The sequence below is a fragment of the Vombatus ursinus genome, unplaced genomic scaffold (assembly GCF_900497805.2).
Source record: "Vombatus ursinus unplaced genomic scaffold, bare-nosed wombat genome assembly UNPS02014799.1, whole genome shotgun sequence".
Lineage (NCBI taxonomy): Eukaryota > Metazoa > Chordata > Mammalia > Diprotodontia > Vombatidae > Vombatus > Vombatus ursinus.
Window position 1 is genome coordinate 15761378 of NW_020954577.1, and position 25219 is coordinate 15786596.

A 25219-nucleotide genomic window follows, 5' to 3' on the forward strand; every position below is an offset into this window, starting at 1 on the left:
GAGAAGAGAAGAGAAGAGAAGAGAAGAGAAGAGAAGAGAAGAGAAGACCTTTTTATCCCCTGAGTACAGTCAAGCATAACAAATTCGCTCATTTGTCATGCTCAAAAATGCATCTCTTATTCTGCCTTTTACACTATCATCTCTATGTCACAAAGCCAGCAACATTCTTCATCAGTCCTTTGAAATCACAGTTGATTGCTTGGTTGATGAGGGTTCTTGAGTCTTTCAAAACTGTACATTTTTATTATAATGATTTCAGAGTACAAATGATTCTCTTTCTTCTACTCACCTCACTCTGCATCATTTCATACATGGTTTTCCAAGTCTCTGAAATTGTTTATTTCCTCGTTTCTTATAGCACCATATTGTTTGATCACTTTCACGTGCCACAATTTGTTCAGCCATTCCCCAATTGATGGACACCTCCCTCCTCATAGTTTCAGGTTTTTTTTTTCCATTTTGTCTTCTGTGATTCTTCTCTATCTCTTGATTGGTCATGAACTCTTCCCCTTTCCATAGATTAGATGGATAATTCTTCATCATTTCTCTAAAATTAGAGAATTTGGAATTCTCTAAAATGTGTTCATAATGTAACCTTTTATATCTGGGTCATCCATCAATTCAGAGCTCATCTTATTCTGAGATGTGAAGTATTGGTCTAAAGTGAGATATTTGTGTGAAATGCTTTATAATTTCTGAAACTCTGGGCTTCCCCACCATGCCCCCTCCCTTCTGTATAAAATCTTTCCTCGTCTCCTTTCCTCTGTACTTAGTAGTCTTCCGTTCACTCCTATCAGTGTTTTCCTTTTAGATAATGTCTTCCCTCATTAGAATGTAAGCTCCCCCAAGGGCAGAGTCTCTTTCTTTTTACTTGTATTTATAGCCTCCGTGCTTAGTAGAGTGGCTGGCATGTAGTAAACACTTAAAACATGTTTATTGATTTAATTTGACTAAAGTGATGAATCAATGCCATTTCTTCATGTTTAGACATCATCTGTGGTAACTCATTTCTCTTCAATTTCTACTCCTTCAGAAAGGGTACAATTCTCTTTACCTCACAGAGAATTGGCAAGAATAGGCTCCCAAAATATTGTTAACATTTTTCAGAGTTCTGTAGGTTTATCTGAAACTATAGATTCGAAAAGTTTTGATCATTAGGAATTTTAAGTTAAAAGTCACCTCTTCCCGAGTTTGTCTTGTAAGGATAGCAAAGTTCATGATGGAATTTTGAAGGGGCCGTGACTGGTACAATTTCTTGGCCATTCACTAAGTCCAAGAAAGCTATATTTTGATGACTTCAGGGTAAATGAATCAGAAACATATGGATTAAATTACCTCCAAAATGCATAAGAGCTTAGAAATTAAGAGGAGGGGGGATTGTTTGGCAGATGGTCAAATCCTTTTGGGCATTGCCAAACTGAGAAAATTGCAAAGGGGAACAAAAGGATGTGCCCATCTGTGAATAGGAAGTGAGAGAATGGAATCTAAGACAGGGCCTCAGAGCTGAGCAGAGGATAGGACCGTACTCTCCATGCTGTAGGAGAAAATGCATCAGGAAGATGCATCATTCTAGTCTTTGAAAGGTAATTAAAAGGTTTTGGCTTTTTTTTTTAATGAAGCCCATAAAACAAAATAACAGCAGGGTAAGCAAATCTCAGAATCTGCTGCTGCGGGAAAGCCCTCCTTCTCAGTAACCCAAGAGGCACAAAGTAGCATTAGAGACAATATTTAATCACAAACAAGGTATGCAATCTCCCACCTCCATTCCTTGCACGGGCTGTCCTCCATGTCTAAAATGCTTTCTTTTCTCACCTTTAGCTCCTACAATCCTCCGCCTCCTTCAAGGCTCAGTTCAAATGCCACTTGCTCAAGATCTTTTCCTGTTGTTAGTATTCCTGCCCCTCCCAGCCCCCCATTTATGAAATTATTTTGTGTTTTTCTATTTACTTCTATGTGCATATGTGTCTGCCCAAATTAAATATAAGTTTCCCCGAGGGCAAGAACTAGTTTGTTTCTCTTTTTATTCCCAGAGCTGGCAGGTGCTTAATTAAAGCTTACTGAGATGAATTCTTAAATCAATGATCATTGTTGCAGGGGAGGCCACAGACCTTGGGAGCAGGGTAGAACGGAGCCTGCTCTGCTAAGATGGTTGACATTTTCAGGACACCACCACTTGTGATATGTAGGTCAATAGAACGCAAGTTATTTGAAGAAAGAACCAGTATCATATTTTTCCTTCATGTCCCTATTACTAAACAAAATCCTTTGAACACACTGGGCATTTAATAAATGTTCATTAAATGGAATTGCATGAAATTGAGACACTGTTTCTATGACTGTTGATCTCAGAGATCATAAACTCAAGGTGTGTCCCATGAAAAGTGTTTTGCTGTATATTTCTAAAATTGGCCACTATGTAATTGTATCGTATAATATCAAAGTAAAACATACAACATAAACACAGTATATAACATAACAAAATAAAATATATAACATCAAAGTAAAATGAAGACTGTTGCACTGTCCTATACCAAACCTGGCTCATTTATGAGGAGGCTGCACATCTGTTCCTTCAGGTCCATTATCCATACCCACCCTGAAGATGATATATGTCTTAGCCAGTTTTTTTGAGGGCTTTTTGTGGATTCACCAAGGTTGGCTTGTCTGAGATATAGCAATCAGAATCAACATCATTTAATATATTTACAATAAGACTGTCATTCTGATTTTGGCCATTAGGCACAATGACAGTATGTTAATTTTAAAATTATTTCATAATGTACTTATAAAATAAGTATAATTAGCCTGGGTCCACGAGGTTCAGAACGAAATTTACTTTTATAAAAATGCCACAGCCCTTGAATGTTAATGATGAAGTTACTCCTTGTCAGAGATACAGACTCAAGTCAAAACCCCTTTACAAACCAATGAAAGTCATCTCAACTTCGTTTTGACCTAAAGAAATCAAGGAAGCATTATCATTGTCCTTTGCATCCTAATTCCTTGTTTGGGATAAGAAGACATGGTATTATATGCCTCAGTGGCCATCTAGTTCCGCTTGTACGTGAAAGCCTTTTCAAATTGATGAGTTTGACTGTTACTTCTATGCCAATATTTGCCTGATGGATTTGACCATAAAATACATTTTTGGGGGGTGGTCATGGAAGGTGGGGTGGAATTAACATGTATTCATATATTGATGAAACCCACAAATACCAAAGAGACCAAAAAAAACCCTTTTTTTAAATGGCAAAGGGGTAAATAAGTGTCAGAGATGAGCAACTTGAATTCCCTGGGAAACTGATATTCCCAATGATATAAAGATGGATTCTTTAAAAGAATTTAATGTTATGTCTTTTGTTTGCCATGATCAAAAATTCATCACCTAGTGGTCAGGAATAAGGGGATGAGATAGGGTGGTAAAACCCATAAATACTGCCACCTAACTGTGGCTCCCTATTACACCTAGGGCAAAGTAAGAGTTAAACCAAGTGTGATTCCTATGAGTGAGATTGTAAACGGTTTAGTATGTCAGCCTCAGGAATGGGTTTTCAAGCTATAGGCAAGGAAGAACCCGTGGGCAGTTTAGAGATGGGTAGAGGAGTGCAATTATCATTTAAAAACTATTAGTTAAATTAATAGGGTAATAAGGATAGGGTAGGAAAATAAGCCTGAAGACAGGAAGACCATAATTTTTGTTTTTTGCTTTTTTTTTATAGAGATCACTATTGACTTTTTAAAATAGAAGAATATTACAGAATCATAAAAAAGTAGTTCTATAAGCAACTTTGAGGAATCGTTTGTTTGAGCCCCTTACTAGGCCATAAATGCAGCTTCTATATTTATCCTTCTTTCTACTTTAACCTGAACTCCTAAACTCTTCTAATGCTCTCCCATTTTCCTCCTCTATGAGGATACTACCCATAATTATTTTTAACCATTTTATACCAATTAGTTCATAATATCACATAATTTTAGAGTTGAAAAAAGTTAGTAGCCATCTAGTCTACCCTGAAAAATGATTCCTTGTGCAGTGATTCAAAAAGTGGTTTGGATTCTGCTCTTGGATTTATTCCCCAAGCCCATTTTCTTGGGGATGGGTCTAATTGTATGGAAGCTTTTCTTGACCTCCAGAGTCAATTTGCCGTCAGCTTTTCCAATCCCCAATTCTGCCCCCTGGGGCCAAGCAGACCAAATCTAATCTTTCTTCCCAGAGTCAACCCTACCAATGCTTAGAACCGTCTGTCACACGGCCTGTATCTGTCTCTTCGCCAAACAAACATTCCTAAGTCCTCCAATAGATCTTCACCTGGAAGAACTCAAGGTCCTTTTATCATCATGGTTGCCCTCCTCTGGGTGCTCCAGATCATCAAAATCCTTTTTTTTTAATTTTAAAAAGTCAGAATCATTTTTAATTTTTTATATTAATTTATTTTAATTTATCAACAATCACGTCCATAAACTTTTGAGTTTTAAATTTTTCTCCACCCCCTTCCTACCTCCCTCCCCAAAACGGCGCGCAATCTGATACAGGCTCTACATACACATTCCAGTTAAACATATTTTCACATTATTCATGTTGTAAGTAAGTATTAGAACTAATAGGAGCAATCACCAGAATGAGGAAACAAACACAACAGAAGAAAAAAAATAGCAAATAGTATGTTTCCATTTGCATTCAAACTCCATAGTTCTTTCTTTGGATGTGGGTAGTATTTTCCATCATGAGGCTTTTGAAGATGTCTTAGATTCTTGTGTTTCTGAGAGGAGTTAAGTCTATCAAAGTCAGTCATCACTCAATGTGTCTGTTATTGTGTACAACATTCTCCTGGTTCTGCTCACTTCACTCAGCATCAAACTGTACAAGTCTTTCCAAGTTTATCTGAAGTCTGCCTGTTCATCATTTCTTATAGCATAATAGTATTCCATTACATTCATATAGAACATTCACAATTATGATTACTATCTGTATCTTTCTCTCCATCCTTCTCCCCCACCCTGTTTATGCTTTTCTTTCTCCTTTTCTCTCCTCACTAATGTTTTGCTTTTGACCACCACCTCCCTCAGTCCCACCTCCCTTCTGTGAGCCCCTTCCCTTTTCTTTTCCCTTTTCCCTCCTACTGCCTGTAGGGCATGTTAGATTTCTATACCTAAATGATTGTGTTATTCCCTTCTTGAACCAAATCTGATGAGAGTAAGGTTCAAACGATGCTCATCTCCCTCACTACTTTCCCTCTGCTGTAATAGGTTTTTGTGCCTTTTCCTGTGATATAATTTGCCTTTGTATGCCTCCTCCTTTCCTTTTCTCTCAGTACATTTTCTTAGATCAGATTAATTCACTTACTTGGATCCATTTAACCCACTTGATTAGATTTTTTTCATCATTACATCAAAGTCAATTTATACCCACCACCCTTTATGTATACCCTTTTAACATGGTATAATAACAATACAGTTCTCAAGAGTTACAAGTGTCATTTTCCTTTGTAGGGATATAAACAGTTTGCCCTTATTAATAACATGTTGTTTCTTTCTGTCCCATTTACCTTTTTACGTCTCTCTTGAGTCTTGTATTTGAAGATCAAATTTTCTGTTGAGCTTTGGTCTTTTTATCAGGAAGGTATGGAAGTTCCCTATTGCATTGAATATCCACCTCCTTCCTTGAAAGATCATGCTTATTTTCATTGGGTAGTTGATCCTTCATTGTAATCCAAGCTCCTTTGCTTTATGGAATATCATATTCCATGCCCTATGGTCTTTTAATGTAGAAGCTGCAAGGTCCTGTGTAATCCTGACTGTGGTTCCATGATATTTACTTGTTTCTTTCTGGCTGCTTGCAGTATTTTCACTTTGACCTGGTAATTTTGAAATTTGACTACTATATTCCTTGGTATTTTCAATTTGGGATCTCTTTCAGGAGGTGATCAGTGGATTCTTTCTATGACTCATTTACCCTGTGGTTCTAAGACCTCAGGGCAGTTTTCCTTTATGGTTTCCTGAAAGATACTGTCCAGGCTCTTTTTTTATCATGATTTGCAGATAGACTAATAATTTTTAAATTATCTCTCCTGGATCTATTTTCCAGGTCAGTTGTTTTGCCAATGAAGTATTTTACATTTTCATCTATTTTTTCATTCTTTTGTTGTTGTTTGACAGATTCTTGCTCTCTCACAGAGTCATTAGCTTCCATTTGCTCAATTCTAATTTTTAACAAATTGTTTTCTTCTATTAGACTTTGTACCCCCTTCCCCATTTGGCCAATTGTATTTTTTAGGGACTTGTCTTCAGTGTACTTTTTTCCAGTTGGCCAATTGTACTTTTTAAGGACTTGTTTTCTACAGTTAATTTTTGTCCTTCCTTTTCCAACCTATTAACTCTGTCTTGCATATCTCTCATTTCTTTTCCCATTTTTTCTTCTATCTCTCCCATTTGACTTTTAAAATTCTTCTTGAAGTCTTCTAAGGAGGCTTTTTGGGCTTTAGACCAATTCATATTCCCTTTTGAGGTTCCAGATGTGGGTTGTTGACAATGTTGTCCTCTTCAGAATTTCTGCCTTGATCTTCACTCTTCCCATCATAAGAATCTATCGTGTGTTTCATTTTGCTCATGGTGTTTGCTTACTTCCTGGCCTTCAAAGAGATTGGGTTCTCCTTCTGGGGAGCAGAGAACATTGACCCAAGCTTCTTGTGTTGGGAGCCTAGGGCCTGGTTGATGACTTTGTGTGCTGGGGCCTCCAATTTTGGCAGTTGGAGGCTGTAGGATTCTGGCAGCTTACCTGGTGTTGGACTGGAATCAGCAACACTGGAACTCTAGGGGTAGGATTGGGTAGTGTGGCTCCTGGAGATTCCCTGCTCACCCAGGCCTTTCCTTCCTTTTGCTTTCTTCAGCTCCTTTCAGATGGATGTTGTAGGGTGTTTATCCACCTGGGGCCCCTTGGAGCGCTGCTTCCCTTAGTTTTGGCTGAGGCACTGGGAAAGCCTGTTGCTGTAGAATGCCGAGGCACCTGGTGGTTTTCTGAGCTGCTTTCCACCATTCCCCTGCTCTCAATGAGGCACTCGGGAGTCCAGGTGTTGGTGTTTGCCTGCTCCACCACCTGGGCTTCAGGATCTCTTCCTGGTATGTTGAGGTGGGGCTTTCCACTAGCTTGCTGGAATGCCTCCTGTTCCATACTGCTCTCCTTCCCCCAAGGTAAGAGGGGGCCTTTTCAGTTAATTCCTCAAGCTACCTGGTCTATTGGACTGCTGCACCCCATCTTTCTTCTGGTTCAGCTGCTCCAGGGTTTTTCCTTGGGTGATATTTTCTGGGCTTTCAAGGGTTAATAATGGAGGGAAACAAAGACTTACCTCTTACTCCGCAGTCTTGGCAAATGTAGCACCTCCAACTGCAAATTGTATTTAATGAATATCTTAAAAATAAATTCCACCCACTTTACATGAATTTAGATGAGAAGGTATTTCATCTCTTTATTATGGTGAATGAAAGGCTTTTAAGTGACTTCAACATCAGTACTTGGATGAGGTTTTCCCAGGGTACTATTTGTTAGTCATGTATTCATTTAACAAGCATTTATTAGGGAATCTAGCTTCCTAACACCTTTCACCTGAACAACTGTTAAAGCCCTCCTAATTGGTTTTACCTCTCCCACTCTCTCCTTTCTTCAATCTACCCTCCACACAGCTTCCCAAATATTCTGGCTAGATTACTCTCCTGTTCAACAATCTTCAGTGACTCCCCATTACCTCCAGGATAAGATGTCAATTGCTCAGTCTGACACATGCCTGTCCACTATCTGGTTCAAGCCTACCTTTCTAGCTTTGTGCAATACCATTCCCCTTCACCAATTCTCTAACAAACATGCTAGACTACTGATTATTCCCTTAACTTGATATTCCATCTCCTCTCTCCATGATTTGCACAAGCTTCCCTTCAAACCTAGAAAATACACCCTTCTTAATTATCCCTCTCAGAAGCTTTATCTTCCTAAAAAACTCATTTCCTCTGTGATGACTTCCCCAACCCCTCAGTTATTAATCTTTTCTTTTTTCTTTAAAAGGCCTTTATAATGATTTTTCATTTCTTCCTTCTCTTCTCATTCTATCCCCAGTAGATTATAATCTGCTCGTGGGAATTTTCATTCCTTGCCTTTGTATTTTTAACACCCAGAACAGTACCTGGCACATACTAGGTGCTAAATAAATGTTTATTGAATTGAATTAATTGCCCAACATTTGCAATGCACTGGGGGAAATACAGCAATAAGACACTTACTGTCCTGCCTTCTACAAGCTGACAGTCTTTCAGTGAGTAGGGTATGTCACAGTTACAGAGGGAAAATCAATGGTATCAGACCATCCTATTCACATGCTTCCACCCCAAACTTGCTGGTATGACATATAATTGATGATAAGGTGACCTTAGAGATTAGGATGTCTGTTTCAGCTCAGTATACTAAGGATTTAGCAAATCTCAAACTATGCCCAAAGCACTGCTCTTGGCACTAGGATACAAAGACAAGGAGCATGTATGCAGACAGGTCATATGATAAAGTAGAAGGAGAGAGCTTTGATAATCAGGGGCATCGGGAAAAGCGACCCCTAAGAACTGCCCTTGAGCAAAGCCTTGCATGGGGCTAGGGATGCTCAGAGGTAGAATTGTCTTCTGAGGCTCAGAAAGATGATGTGACCTACCCAGTCAGTCAGTAGCAGAACCAGGATACAATCATAGGGCTTCTGATTCCAAGTCCAGTGACTCCTTCTCCTATACCTGTCTGGCAGGCAGTAATGCTACTGAAGAGGAATCACCTACCATGATCAGAATCAATAGCAAGATGTTCAGTGTGGTAACCAGTCCACAGAATTGACTGCCTCACCTGAGACCCACTTCCATTTACCATACCTCAGTTTCCCTATCTGGAAAATACAGTTGGACTCAATCTCAAAGATCCCTCACTGTTCTTAGTCCATGGTCCGGTGTTTTAAATGATGTGATTTCTTTATTACACAATGTTTTCTTAAGGGGGTCAGGACGAGTGGCAGATTATTCCAGGTCTTCATTTCTTTCTCTCCTAAAACTTCTGGCAGCAAGCACTGATGGTTGTTTATATTTTCTTTTATTGAGTCCCCTCCTGACTTGATCTAAATTCCTTCTGCTGGTTTCTCTTGGAGTCACCCATTACTAGAACACTCCTCACAGATTGCTCAGCTTAGAGGGTAGAATATGACTTTTTTTATTGGTAATTGCGCTACAGATCATTATATGAAAAAAGATCCATTCTTTTTGTGAGGCATAAAACCAAGTTCCTGTCTGGGTTGCGGATGTGAAAAATCCCCAGACACTTAAGGAAGAAGAGTGGGAGTATTAACTCTCAAGGAGCCCTGGCCAAATCCCATGAAAAGCTTCTCTCATCTCTGCTGCGGGGACTGTGGCTGCTCTCCGTGAACGGGCCACTTTGTGCAATTATAATAAAGTATCAGGAAATATCTCTGTGGTTTCATCTGTGCCATTTGCCAATGCAAAATTGAAAAGCAATTTGTATGAGGGGAGCCTTTACAACAACAGCTAGGAAGATGAATGAATCCTTTAACTCAATTAGCAGAAGTGATAGGAAAAATAATTGAAAGGACCTTTACAAATGAACCCAGGGTCAAAAAAAAAAAAAAAGATGAGTTCTCCATTTTTAAAAGTATATTCTATGAGGAATGTGTTTTTTTCCTCCCAAGGCATCAAAATCAAGTAAAATATTCCATCAAATGGGAAAATTGAAGGCATGGAAAAACACGCATGAAATACCTTTCTTTTTTAACTTGGTATATTACAGAGTTTTCCTTTCTTACAATCTCCTGAGTCTCAGACCTCAGCATCATCCCAGACTCCTTCCTTTCTCTCACCCCACAGAGCCAACCATTTGCCAAATCAAGTCACATTCCCACGTCACAGCCCTTTTTTCTTCTCACTGAGTCATCACCTTAGCTCAGACCCTCATCATCTCTCACTTCAATTATTACAGCATCTTCCTCACTGGGCTCCCTGCCTCAGGTCCCTCCCCACTACAGTTCATCCTTCATGCAGCTGCCAAAGCCATTCTCCTTAAGCCCAAATCTGACCACACCCTTGCCCTTATCAGTGAACACCAGTCACTGCCTAGTATTACCTGTAAGAAATAAAATAAAATAAAGTAGAGACTCCTCTGCTTAGCTTTTTATTCCTTTCACAACTTTGCCCAACTTTTCTTTCTAGCATCTTTCTATATACCTCTCTTTCCTATATGATCAAACTTACTGGTCTTATCTCTGTTAATTACACTCAATGCTGTGTGTCCCACCTTTGCACCCGGCCATCCCCCAGCCCTATAATGCATTCTCTCCTCAGTCCAACTTCATTGAATCTCGTCTTCAGTCTTAGCTCAAGAACTGCCTTCTCTATGAAGCCTTTCTGGATGGCTCTGCTTACTTCTATTACTTCTATTACTTACTTCTATTAATTCTCTTAATAGTTCTTTTTATGTATGTCTTTCATTAGAATTTAAGATCTTGCAGAGTGGAGATTATTTCACCCTTATGTTTTTATCCCCAGGACCGGCAGAGTACCTGGCGTGTCGTGGGTGTCTCATTCATGTTTCTTGATTATGACACGTGTAGATACAAATGCATAAATATTCACATACATATGCGTGTATTAAATAGGGCAGCTAGGTGGAACCATAGTGCTAGAGCTCTGGGTCTGAAGTCAGGAAGACCCAAGTTCAAATCTGACCTCAGACATTCACTAACTGTGTGACCCTAGGCAAGTTGCTTAACCCTATTTGTCTCAGTTTCATTATCTGTAAAAATAAGCTGAAGAAGGAAATGGCAAACCCTTTCAGCATCTCTGCCAAGAAAACCTCAAATGGGGTCATGGAGAGTTGGACACAACTGAAATGACTGAACAACCATCACCACCATACTAACTAGTCATACATATGTACACACATATATGTATGTGTTTACATATATTACCTACATTATATACATGTACATTACATATGTGTGTTTATATGTGTATGTATATTTAGTATTTGCCTATACGGATGACAGGTATGTACCCCAGTAGATTGTAAGCTCCTTGAGGGTAGTGGCCATTTCATTTGTTGTCTCTGAATACCCAGGATCTAGCACAATGTTTTGCATTTAGTGTGTGCCTGATATACCTAATTGAACAATTACTCAGTCTATTCAACCAAGGTGTTTAAAAATTTTCAGCGCCAAGGGTGCCATGTCAAAAAAGCCATCATTGATACCATGTAAGGCGTTTTCACTGCTTCCTGTTGGGTTTTCACTTTATATAGTCTAGTCCCCTTGAAACTACATTTATCTAAGATTCTTCTCTGAGCCTGACTACATTTCAGTTTTGTTTTCACACATCACTTCAATATGGGTCAGTTCACCTTTGGGAAGTGTCTGGAGACTGTGACATAGCCAGACTGATATTAGCTCCAATGGCATAGAATTGATAGGTAGTAGAAACTGGGGTTTCTATGCCTAGAAGAATTAGTGAACACTATCTCCGGAGCTGGGGGCTGGTCTTGCACGTAGGTCATTAAAGTAAACAGAAAGCACTGGTGCCAAGAGAGTCCACCAACCAAGCAGGGGATGGGGAGGGTATTATTTTTACAACAAAGTCTTCTGTTGATAAAAAACAAGCTTGACCCCGTCAGTGGTGGCTTCATAAATCTTTCTCGACTGAAGCTTCCTGGCCGTGTAGATTGGAAAGTGGACAAATGAATCCAAAGAGCCAGGATGTGAATTCTCTATACTGTACATGTGAGGAGTGCCTCAGGGACTCTGCAAAAATACCTCCTTGGCCAGACCGGCAAGGCCCAGCTCTCGTTCCCTGACTGCTTTCAACTGCTCCTAATAACAGCTTTAATTTAGGAGGCTTCCATCTCCCTGGTGCTTGAAAATATTCTGAAAGTCACATGGCTTTTTTTTTCCTCCAAGGACCATTTTCTTTTGTCTAATTTGTAAAGAGAAGATTTCCAATTTTCCAGTAATCACAAACTTTAAAAAAAAAAAGTATTGAAGGAGTAGATACCTTTTTTCTTTTCAAATGAGGACTTTGCTATATATTTTTTAAAAAATTAATAAAAGGCCTTATCAGCAGGTTTTTCACCATGGGTATGGTTCATGTTTTAAGGACCTAGGAGGGACCTAATTTTTTACAGCCTAACACTTTCAAGATGCAAAATTTAAAAAAAATATATATAAAAGATTTTTTTTCTTTAATAGAAAAGTCCGAAACAGCTAATTTTTGGTAAACAGTTGGTTGCAATCTCCATGCTACAATAGGAATTTAATACAAATTAAGGAGATTGATATTCCATTGCCTTAGGCCTTTCTGATGGTATCCAATTCAGAGCAGAGACTGAGATTTATGCTAAACACTGATTCTATAAATGTTATTTTGTTCAGTTCAACAAACATGCATAGGCTACCTCCTGTCTGCAAACCCCGCTCATGGAGAATCACATTCATATTAATAATGATGACATCATTTCTATAACATTTTAAGGTCTAGGAAGTATTTTACAAGTGTAATCTCATGGAAGCCTTCCAGTAGCAGTCTGAAGTAGTTCCTGTGTGTGCATTAACATTTATATTCTACAGCTGAGGAAACTGAGTCTCAGGGAGATTAAATAACTTGGTCATGGTCACACAGCCAGTCAGGCTAAATAGCAGGATTTGAATATAGGTCTTTTCTTCCCCTTAATAGTATTTTATTTTCTTCTGCAATTACATGTAAAGATAGTTTTCAACATTCACTTTTATAAGATTTTGAGTTCCAAATTTTTTTTTTCCTTCCCTCCCGCCCCTTTCCCTTCCTCAAGACAATCTGATATAGGCTTTACATGTACAATCATATTAAACATATTTCCACATTAGTCACTTTGTGAAAGAAGAATCAGAACAAAAGGGAAAAACCATAAGAAAGGAAAAACAAAACAAACAAAAAAAAAGAGCAAAGAGTCTGCTCTGATCTGTATTCAGACTCCATAGTTCTTTCTATGGAAGTGGATAGCATTTTCCATCATGAGCCTTTTTAAATTGTCTTGGATCATTGTATTGCTGAGAAGGGCTGTCTATTGTAGTTAATCATCACACAATGTTACTGCTGCGGTGTACGATATTCTCCTGGTTCTGCTCACTTCACTCAGCTTCGGTTCATTGTAAGTCTTTCCAGGTTTTTCTGAAGTCTGCCTGCTTATCATTTCTTATAGCACAATAGTATTCCATTACATTCATATACCACAACTTGTTCAGCCATTCCCCAGTTGATGAGCATCCTTTCAATTTCCAGTTGTTTGCCACTACAGAAAGAGCTGCTATAAATATTTTTTGTACATGTGGGTCCTTTTCCCTTTTTTATGATCTCTTTAGGATACAGACCTAGAAGTGGTATTAGTGGATCAAAGAGTATGCATAGTGTTATAGCCCTTTGGGCATAGTTCCAAATTGATCTCGAGAATGGTTGGATCAGTTCACAACTCCACCAACAATACATTAGTGTTGAATATAGAGCTTTCTGATTCAACTTGTTGTTTTTAAATTCAAGGATCTTTATTTAATGATATTATTGTCAGTCATTCTGATTTATAATTAAAAATAACAAGGAGAAAAATTTGATGCAAATGGATTGCATTTCACCCCTTCTAGCTCTTAGGTCTATGAGTATAATAGAATAGTTCCTAGAAGAGAGTAAGTACGATCTTGCTTTGTCCTGCCAATAACATCAACGAGAACAGGTGCTCTGTGATCTCTTTGGGATCTTGGACATTGGAGACTCTTTATTAGAGAAGAGAATTTTTTCAGCTTCATCTCTCCAGCTATGCTGGAGATTTCATTTTTAAAATGTCATAGGGTCACAGGATCAAAGAATCATATCATCTCTCAGTTACACCTGGCATTTCTAGGGCTTTGTTTATTTATTGGGCTCCCACTTTAAGGGAAACAAAGCACTTTATAAATATTATCTCCTTTGATCCTTACAACAGCTCTGAGAAGGAGGTGCTGAGATTATCTCCATTTTACAGATGAGAAACTGAGGTTAAGAGCAGTTAAGTGACTTGTCCAAGGTCACATGAGTAAGAAGTAACAGAGGTGAGATTTGGACACAGACCCTCTGACTCTGATGCCACGGCTCTCTCCAGTGATCCACACTTATTTTTCCTTCTGTGGCTTCTCAGAGGGATTTCTTCTGTGATTCTTTTTGAATGGCAAATAAAAAAATAATCCTCAGAGTCTCCTTTTCAAGACCATCTTGTGTGTGGCCCAGCCAATGGGGCCAGGAGGTAATTAAGCCTATTCAATCAAATCCTGGTTACCTGTGTTTACTAGAAATCAACATCTCTTTCTGGAGAATATTCCACACCACACTCCCCTCATCATTGAGGATAGCACAGTTTATTCAAAGAAGGATGTGAGACTTAAGGTCAGAGTAGAGGGTAAAAATCTGATGGAGTGAGGTAACTTAATAATACATGCTATGTGTATACATACATCACATAGTTTATGTACATATTCACATATGTGTTATGCATTTATGTGAAATGCTCAAATGTATGGACACATATGTGTACACATGTGCATGCATATATGTGATTATAGAGATATACAATAGTTACACATATTGAAATCTAGAGCTCTATATAATAGAACATATAATTCAGCCACTTCTTAGCAACATTTTTTGAGAATCTTCATTGTACAGCAACAATTTATAAATTAGGAGGAACATATAAATAGTATAACAAATAATATTAGGTAATATAAATTCAGAAGAATAATTTTTCAACATCATAGCTCCTTTTGAATGTGTCTAATATTGAGTAGAAAGCTATATTTATGCTAAATATTGGTTTCACTGATGCTATTTGCTTTACCAGTATAAGCTTTAAATACGTGTGTATTAAATATACACAGATCATATGGAATAGATAATTTTGATAATTATTTCTCATGATTCACCACTGCACATTATATATACATTCATGTATGTATGTATGTATGTGTATGCATATATATAAACACATACGTATAGTATGCAGTATGTATATATGTGTTTATGTGTATATGTTTGTGTGTGCTATGAGATTACATCCTCATTACTTCTGCTTAATCATCTTATTTTATCATCCACTGTAACAAAAAAGTCATCTCCAAAGGCCAGCTATTATTAGCACTAATAATAAAGTACTAGGATGGGGTTCTCAGCTTGTTTGTGTCATGGATCCCTCTGGCAATCGGTCTGGAGTAGTCTATGGACCTTCTTAAAAATAACGTTTTTCAATGCACATAATAAAATACAAAAAATTAATTAAAATGAAAGACTATTATTATTATTATTATTATCATTATTATTAATACACACACATAATTACTCAGATCTGGGGTAAGGACTTTGGCACTAAATTGATAATGTTGTCCAGTATTGAAAAGTGCTTACCTCATTTGATATTCACAAAGACTTGTGGGTATAGATAGTGCAATTGATATCCCCACTTTACTTTTTTTAAATTAATTTATTTTTGCTTTTCAATATTCACTTCCATAAGCTTTTTTGTTTTTTTTTATTAATTTATTTTAATTTATCAACAATCACTTCCATAAGCTTTTGAGTTTTAAATTTTTCTCCCCCTCTCTCCACACCTCCCTCCCCAAGACAGTGTACAATCTGATATAGGCTTTACATACACATTCCTGTTAAACATATTTTCACATTAGTCGTGTTGTAAAGAGGAATTAGAACCATTAGAAAAAACCACAAGAAAGAAGAAACAAAACAAAACAGAAGAAAAAAAGAGCAAATAGTATGCTTCAATCTGCCTTCAGACTCCATAGTTCTTTCTCTGGATGTGGACAGCATTTTTCATCATGAGGCTTTTGGAGATGTCTTAGATCCTTGCATTGCTGAGAAGAGTTAAATCTATTAAAGTTAGTTATTGCACAATGTGACTGTTACTGTGTACGACATTCTCCTGGTTCTGCTCACTTCACTCAGCATCAGTCCATACAAGTGTTTCCAGGTTTTTCTGAAGTCTGCCTGCTTATCATTTCTTAGAGCACAATAGTATTCCATTACATTCATATAACACAACTTGTCCAGCCATTCCCCAATTGGTGGGCATCCCCTCAATTACCAATTCTTTGTCACTACAGAAAGAACTGCTATAAATATTTTTGTATGTGTGGGTCCTTTTCCCATTTTGATTATCTCTTTGGAATATAGCCCTAGAAATGGTATTGCTGGGTCAAACAGTATGCACATTTTTATCATCCTTTGGGCATAGTTCCAAATGTTCTCCAAAAAGGTCGGATCATTTCACAACTACACCAACAATTCATTAGTGTTCCAATTATCCCACATCTTCTCCAGCGTTTGTCATTGTCCTGTTCTGTTTTGTTAGCCACTCTGATTGGTGTGATGTGGTACCATTGTTTTGATTTGCATTTCTCTAATCAACAGTGATTTAGAGCATTTTTTTCATATGACTATAGATAGCTTTAATTTTTCCATCTGAAAACTGCCTGTTCATATTCTTTGACCATTTACCAATTGGGGAATGACTTGTATTCCTTTGTATATTTTAGAAATGAGGCCTTTATCAGAGACACTAGTTATAATTTCTTTATATTTATTTCTTTATATATTTTAGAAATGAGGCCTTTATCAGAGACACTAGTTATAAAAATTCTTTCCCACTTTTACTTCCCTCCTAATCTTGGTTGTATTAAAATTGTGCAAAAACTTTTCAATTTAATGTAATCAAAATTGCATTTCATAATGTTCTCTATCTCTTGTTTGGTCATAAATTTTTCTGTTCTCCATAAATCTGACAAGGAAATTATTCCTTGCTCTCCAAGTTTGCTTTTAGTATCAGCTTTTATATCTAAATCATGTACCCATTTTGACTTTATTTTGGCATATTGTGTAAGATGTTGATATATGCCTAGTTTTTGCCATATTATTTTCCAGTTTTCTCAGCAGTTTTTGTCAGATAGTGAGTTCTTATCCTAGAAGCTGGGGTCTTTGGGTTTATCAAATAGTAGATTTCTATAGTCATTGACTACTGTGTCTTGTGTACCTAACCTATTCCACTGATCCACCACTCTATTTCTTAGCCAGTACCAAGCAGTTTTGATGATTGCTGCTTTATAATACAATTTAACATCTGGAATGGCTAGGCCACCTTCCCCTGCATTTCTTTTCATTAGTTCTCTTGATATTCTGTGCCTTTTGTTCTTCCAGATGAATCTTGTTATTATTTTTTTCTACCTCTATAAAATAATTTTTCGGTAGTTTGATTAGAATGGCACTGAGTCAGCAAATTAATTTAGGTAGTATCCCTACTTCACTGATGAAGAAGACTTGGCCTTAGTGAAGGAAGCTGCTCCCCCATTACTAGATGGGCTCATTTGCCACACCCAGCTTTCTGAGGGTCACTTCACTGCTCTTTTGAGGACGGCACATTCACTGCCTCTTAATAGACACTATTTTAGAGGTCTTTAGATGCAGGCTATTTATATCTGTACTTCTATGGATGGATAAACTTATCTGTGTGGATTCCTCCATGCTGGTGGGAAATACCTTTGGTGAAAACATAACTTCCTGCTATAGGCCTCCCTTGAGGTTTGTAATCAGAGCAAAATTGAATCTATTGTCATATCTCTCTAGGATTACCATATAATTCTCACATACAGTTGGGGGACTCCTTGTTGGAGGAAAAGGTCTGAGGCATTTGTTAAACTGCTTACATGTTTCTTTGTTAATAGTCAACAATCACTAAATTTAGAGAGATTTTTATTTTTCTACACATTTCAAGCAACTGGGTGACTCCAAAGGTGTGATCTTCTGTTTATAAAAGTCTTCCTGTCCCTATTTCATACCTACAATAAAGAGGCCTTTGATATATTTGATGATGATTTTCACAGAGAGTTTTGTCCTTTTCTCTTTTCATTTCATTTCTTTTTCTTTCTTTCTTTCTTTCTTTCTTTCTTTTCTTTTTTTTCAGAGAAGGGAAAGTAGATCTATGGATCAGCAGTTCCTGATATTTTGTTAGAAACTCAGCAAATTAGAAATTCTTACTTATTTAACTTGATAAATGAATAACTGTGTGGGAGAAATACACAACGATTGACAATAATAAATAGGAACAAAAACCACAGAAACAAAAGATAAGCTGGTCATGTTGTGAGGCTGAGGTAAGACCAACAGCCAGCCTTTGGGCTCCAGCAATATTCATTCAATGTCAAGAGAACTAGGAGAAGGCATCAGACTAGGATTTTAATGGAAAATAAATAAAATAAAGATGTTTAGTAATGTCTTTTAAACCTGAGTTCATTCCTTTAAATAGGAGTTTTAACCTCAAATTTGTGAACTTCTAAATTATATTTTGATAAGTATTTCAACATAATTTACATCTTTGTATAATCCTATCTTGCTCTGTACATTTAATGCCATTCTTCTGAGAGGATGTCCAAAGACTTCATCAGACAGACTGCCAGAGAGGACCATGGCACAAAGACTGAGAGCCTCTGGTCTAGGAGTCTACTTATAATCTATTATAATACTTATAATCCTTTTTCTCTGTAGCGCTCGGCACTGAAAGTTCTGCTCCAACATACCCCAGAGCTTTTCCCTCAATCTGTGTAAAAAATTTTCATCAGTACTTCGGAAAATATTATTCTTTGTTTGAAGAGCAGTAAGTAAAAAATACGTATAACAGAAAAGTAAAGCTTAATTAATCATGGGTGTCAAAATCAGTTTATGTTACTAGCTAGTGTACTTTCTAATGTCACACATCAGAAGGTGACAATTTTACATCACCCCAACTGCTGGCATCACTAAGCAAGGTCAGCCTTTCCCTGACCTTTCTCCCAAACTCCAGTCCTATTTTCTCTCTGTAAGAGATCTCCAACTAGATATACCTGCATCAGGGTAGTACCTGTGCAAGTCTAGAGAAGGGAACTTATATGAGAGAGCTTGTGAAATGATTTGACAACAGATTGAATATCTGCCATTTTCCAATCTCCCTTTCTTGAGCCCACCTTTGCAATAAAGACAAATAATTAAGCAAAGCTTCCATACTAAGTGACTGTCCGACTATGGAGGCAACATTTTGCTCTCATAATACCTCATGTATGATTGGCTTTGCCCCCAAATGGTTCCTCCTCCTCTTTCCTTTATTTCTTTGTATGTTAATATCATTCACCTTGTCTTCCATGTTTGAAAGTGAGGTGTGGCTTGGAAACAGTAAGTATAGAGTAGGGTAAGAGTTTGGAACTTGGAGCTAAGAGATGCTTGGCTTTAAGGGGAAAGGAATGAAGCAAAGGAAAGAAATGTACGTGATAACTTCATTATATATTTAAAAGGAATAGTGAGTTGTACATAATAAATTTGCAGTTTCATGCAGCTATGTTATGGAAATGTTTGTTTTATTCCATCAAATAAAAATGAATTAAAAAAATTAAAAAGATCTGAACCACTCTGATCCTGTTTTGTCGTATATAAAATGGGGTAGTACTCTATAAGGTTGGTGTAAGGATCACATTAAAGTGTTTATTTAAAGAGCTTTATAACCTTCAAAGCACTGTAGAATGGTCAGCTCTGATTACCTTTTATTTACTTAATTGCCAATTTACCTCATTATTTATTTACCTTATTGCCTTTATTTACCTCTCTCCCCACATCCAACCAATTTGTAAGTCATTTGACTTCCATGTACCCAAGCTCTCTCTCATGCATACCCTCCTCTCTATCCTCATTTCAGCTTCCTGTCTGGACAAGTGCCACATTCAGAGACCAAAGCTGCTCGTTGCCAATGTCTACCCCCTCTAGTCTGCATGTCACGCTGTGGTTACATACCAGAGCCTGCCCCTCATCTGCTAGATCTCCCTCATGGGCTACCCCATCCCCAAGACTTTCTTTAGACTGGTCCCTCCCTACCTCACTATGAGGAAAGGTTGTCAAAAGTAAGAGTTGGGATAACGTATAATAGAATGCCAACTCAATACCTGACCTTGTAGCTTATGCCATAATTGAATAAGACTAGGCCACTTGCCCATGCCCCAGATGCTGTAAGTGGGGGAGAGTCTCAGCCACAGAAAATCTCTCCGAGTGGTCTTGGCCTCATCATCGGCCGTCATCAGATCCCATATGGAACCGTGTCTTCAGTTCTTATGTCACCATTTAGGAAGGATGTTGGGGCGCTGGAAAGCATTTGGAGAAGGACCTTCAGGATGCTGAAGATTCCTGGATGTATGCCATATGAGGGACATTGAAGGAACTGGGAATGTTTAGCCTGAAGTATGGAAGACTCAGAGAACATAAGAGGTGAATTCAAGCCTTTGAAAGGTTTTCTTGTGAAAAAGGGATTAGACTTGTTTTTTTGTGGCCCAAGGAGGTAGAATTAAAAGCAATGAGTGGAAGCTGGAGAGAGGAAGACTAAGGCTTGAGACTTAGTTTCAAAGTAAAAAGAAACCCCAAACTACCAGTTCCCTTGCAAAGGTCATGAGCTAGCTTAGGAGGAGGTCATTTCCCAGTCATTGTTGGTCTCCCAGTGAACAATGGATGATGACTTGCTGGGGCCTCTTGCATCAGAGATAATATTTTCTATTACAAGTTGGACTTGAAGGCCCCTGAGGGGCTTTACAACTCCTCAATTTAATGACTTCTCCATGAAAGTTAAGATAAGCTTGGTTTGTCTTTGTTATCAATTAATTGATCAATCATTTATTAAGAATAATTCTGCTATCTTCTAGGGAAACAAAAACAAAGATACAGTAAGTCCTCCCCTCAGGAAGCCTACATTCTAATGGGAGATCCACCATGCACCCTTAGCAGTATGTACAGTAGAAGCACAAGGTAGTGTGGGGGGGAAGGGGGTCTTTCTTGGCTCTCATACACAGGCCTAGGGCAGGAGGAAACTTAGACATTATGGGGCTTGACTGTAATTTTACACAGGAAGTTTATACAATGGAAACGCTCAGGATTGTGCAAATAGTAAATGTCAGAGATGAAGTTTGAACTCTAGAGTCAATACTCTTTCTAGGGTACTAGGAAAGGCCTCATGAACAAGCTGGTATTAGAGCTGGGGTCTTGTAGAAAGCCAAGGACCCCAAGATCATCCTGCCTTGGGAAAAGACCTGGAGACTGGAGATGGGGTAGCCTGTGTAAGGAACAGAAGTCGGCCAGTATGAGTGGATTGCAGAGTTTAGAAGGGGCAGTCAGTTGAAAGAAGACTGGCAAGGCAGGTTGGGGCCAATGGGTGGAGATTTTTAAAAGACAGAGGATTTATATTTAATGTTGGAGATAATAGGGAGTGGTGTTTATTGAGTAGGGTGGGGGCATAGTCAGACCTCTACTTTAGGCAAATCACTTGGGCACAGAGTAGAGGATAGACTGCAGTGGTGAAGTAACTAGATGGAGAGAGACCACCTGGAAAGCGATTGCAATAGTCCAGGTGAGAAGGGAAAAAGACCTGCACTAGGGTAGTAGCCAAGTGAATGAAAAGAAGAGAGCATATATGAAAGATGTTGTTAAGGTAGAAACAATGAGGTTTGGAAACAGAATGGATATTAATGTTGACTGACAGTGAAGGGTCAGGAATGATCCTAAGGATGAAAGCGTAATTGACTGGGTCGATGGTGATTACCTGAACCATAATAAGGGAGCTGGGAAGAAGGTAGTGATTGTATCTCCTACTATAGTGCATTGGCACATAGTAGGTGTCTAATAAAGGCTTGTGGATTGATTTATTTTGTTGTCTTGAAGATATATATATATATATATACACACACACACACACACATAAATGTATATATATACACATATATATGTACATATATGTGTATATATACATATACATATATTTAAATATCATTCCTATTTAGCTTAAGGAGAGGAAACTAAAACTAAAAAAAACTATAAATATCCTCTTGAATAACGGCTCACAATTTGAACAGATCTGGGAAGCCTCTATATACTTTATATTCATGTCTTAACAATAATAACAAAAAATGAAATGGAAGGAAATAAAGTCAAAGAACAGAACTTTTGGCTGTCCTGCGAATGAGAAGGACAGAACGGATGATGACCGCCAGGGATGTTCCCAGGTCTAAGGATCTGGTGGCTGGTTGGGTTGTCCAGCTCTGCCCCCCCCAAAAAAATCTCCAAGTTTTGGCATCCCATTGCCTCTGCTGGTGGCAAGATCTGATGTCGGCCTGAACCCAAAGCCTCATCAACTCTCCAGCAGGCTTCTTGTTTGTACTGGGCTCTCTTGGTTTTTGTAAAGTTTATTAACAGCTTTTGTTTTTTGAGGGGAATCACCTCATAAGCTGATCTGAAGGGAACTAGGCACAGACCAAGAGTGAAACATTGTTCTTAGACTGGAATGTGTTTTCAATAGTTACATTGAGAATAGTCATTGTGAAAGGCAGGATGGTTCAGAGGAAAGAACCTTGCTGGATGCGAATTGGTGAATTTGTTCTCAAGTCCTGACTTTGCCATTCTGTGACTCTGAGGGATATATGTTTGTACTTAGGTATATATGTATATCTGTACATATGCATATAGACATACATACATACATACATACACAATACACATATATACAAATATTTACATATACATAATAAAATGTAAACATGCACATGCACTCACCTAGACACATATGTATACATATACACTAAACACAAAGTAATTTCAGGGTGATAGTACTAGCAGTGTCAGGGTGGGTAGATCAGCAAAGGCTTCAGGGAGAAGATTATGCTTGAACTGAACTGTGAAGGAAACTAGGGAGTCAATGTTCTTGTTCTTACTGTTCAGTCATTTTTCAGTCTTGTCCAACTCTGTGCAACCCCATTTGGGGCTTTCTTGGAAGAGATCCTGGAGTGGTTTGCCATTTCTTCCTTCAGCTCATTTTACACAGATGAGGGAACTGAGGCAAACTTGGTAAAGTGGCTTACCCAGGGTCACACAGGTACTAAGTGTCTGAGGCTGGCTTTGAACTCAGGTAGGAGAGTCTTCCTGACTCCAGGTCCAGTGCTCCATGTACTATGGCACCACCGAGCTGCCCTAGGAATACTAAGGAACCAATAAAGAGAAGTAATTCATTCCAGGTACATGGAATGCCAGTGCAAAGCCATGGAAATGGAAGATAGAGTGATATATCTATATCTATATCTATATTTATATCTATATCACTCTATATGTGTGTATATATATATACACATACATACATACACACACACACACACATATATATATATATACACACATATATATTCTTATATACACACACACACGCATATATAGAAGAGCAACAGAGCCATTGCTTCTGACTCTTAGTTTTTAGTTTTTTGTCACCTTCAGGACTACCGTTGATCTCCATCAACATCTATGATCAAAAATTGACTGTCCTTATTAAAACTTAGCCAAGGCTTCTTATGTTGCCAGGTATATCAGTGTTGAATTCTCAAAAGGTAGAAAGAATGTTATAGAAAGGAAAGATAGTGCTGGCAGTAAAAATTTGAGAGGAAAAATAATGTCCAAAAGGGGACTCCTAGGTGACCCCCAAGTCATGCTAGTGACAGTGACTGTGACATTGGACTCTCTGGCTTCATGCAGACTAACAACTCAGTAAACCCTGTTTGCCTCAGTTTACAAATAGAGCTTATACATATACTATGGCATTTACAACTACCATGGAAAGGCATAGATGTAATCATGAGATTGTAAGCTCCTTGAGGGTAGGGACTGTCTTTTATCTCTTTATTTATCCCCATCAGTTATCACAGTGCCTGGTACATAGTAGGTGCCTAATGAATGTTTATGTGTGTGTGTGTGTATGTGTGTATATATATATATATACACACACACACACATATATACATATATATGTATATGTGTATATATGTATATATGTGTGTGTATGTGTATATACATATATATATATATGTATATATGTGTATATCAAGTGAAAATCAAGCTGTATTGGAGGGAATCTCAGAGAAGAAGCACTAGCAAGAAGGGAGACTGGGAAAGGCTCCTTGCAGAATGTAGAATTGTAGATGAGATTGAAGAAAGTTAGGGGAAGCCAAGAGATGGAGAGGAGGGGAGCACATAATAGAATTTGGAAAGTTTTCCCTGAGGAGACAGGAATGCTTTGAAGTTCAAAATATTCAAATCTGTTGCTGAGTTGCCTTTAGGTCTATTATTACAAATCTGTTATACTTTTGATAGAAATAGCAACCTCCCCTTAATTGTAAGGACACTTTCATGAATGAGAAACAATTTTAAGTTAGAGCTTTTAAAAGTGTATCATCATTACTATAAAATTGAAAATATATTTAACAATAACCAAAATATATTAAAAATGAATAGCATATTCATTTTTAATAGTCACTTGGAAAAATGTTCAACCCAACTAATAATCAAAGATATTTGAATTTAAACAACTGTGAGACACCATCTCACGCCCATTAAATTGTCAAATTTAAAAAAAAATAAAAACCTTTGTATCAGTGGACTTGTGAAGAATCAGGTATACTCATTGTTGGTAGAATTGTTGTTTTTGGTGAGCAATATGGAGTATGCAGCAAGCATTACATAAACCGTGCTACATTAATGAGTTAGAATTCTCCAGCACACAATAGGAGCTAACATTTATATGGAGCTTTACCTATATGGTCTTATTTTATTTTCACGACCACCTTGTGAGGTAGGTTCTATTATTATATCTTCTTTACAGATGAAGAAACTGAGGCACAGAGAGGTTAAATGACTTGACCAGGATTGTTCACACAGCTAACAATATAGCAGGATTAGAACTCAAGTTTTCCTGACCCAAAGTCCATTATCCAATTCAATAAACTATCTACTGCCTCACTTTGCAATTAAGATAGATAGGTATCAGAGAGATAAATAAACCTGGAGAGTCCATTGTGAAATAATACAAAACAAAAATAGGGTGACTAGATGGCACAGTGGAGAGATCACCAGCTCTCCAGTCAGGAAGACCTAAACTCAAATCTGGCCTCAGACACTTACTAGCTCTGTGATCCTGAGCAAATCATTTAACCCTGTTTGCCTCAGTTTCCTAATCTATAAAATAAGCTGGAGAAAAAAAATGGCAAACTATTACAGTATTTTTGCCAAGAAAACCCCACATGGGGTCACAGAGAGTTGG

General features: G+C 37.8%; 1 protein-coding gene across 1 annotated transcript in view; it reads left to right on the forward strand.

The window, feature by feature from the left end:
- Positions 1-25219, forward strand: part of AGMO (alkylglycerol monooxygenase) — a 362895-nt gene that overhangs the window by 58280 nt on the left and 279396 nt on the right. The gene's annotated exons all lie outside the window — the stretch shown is intronic.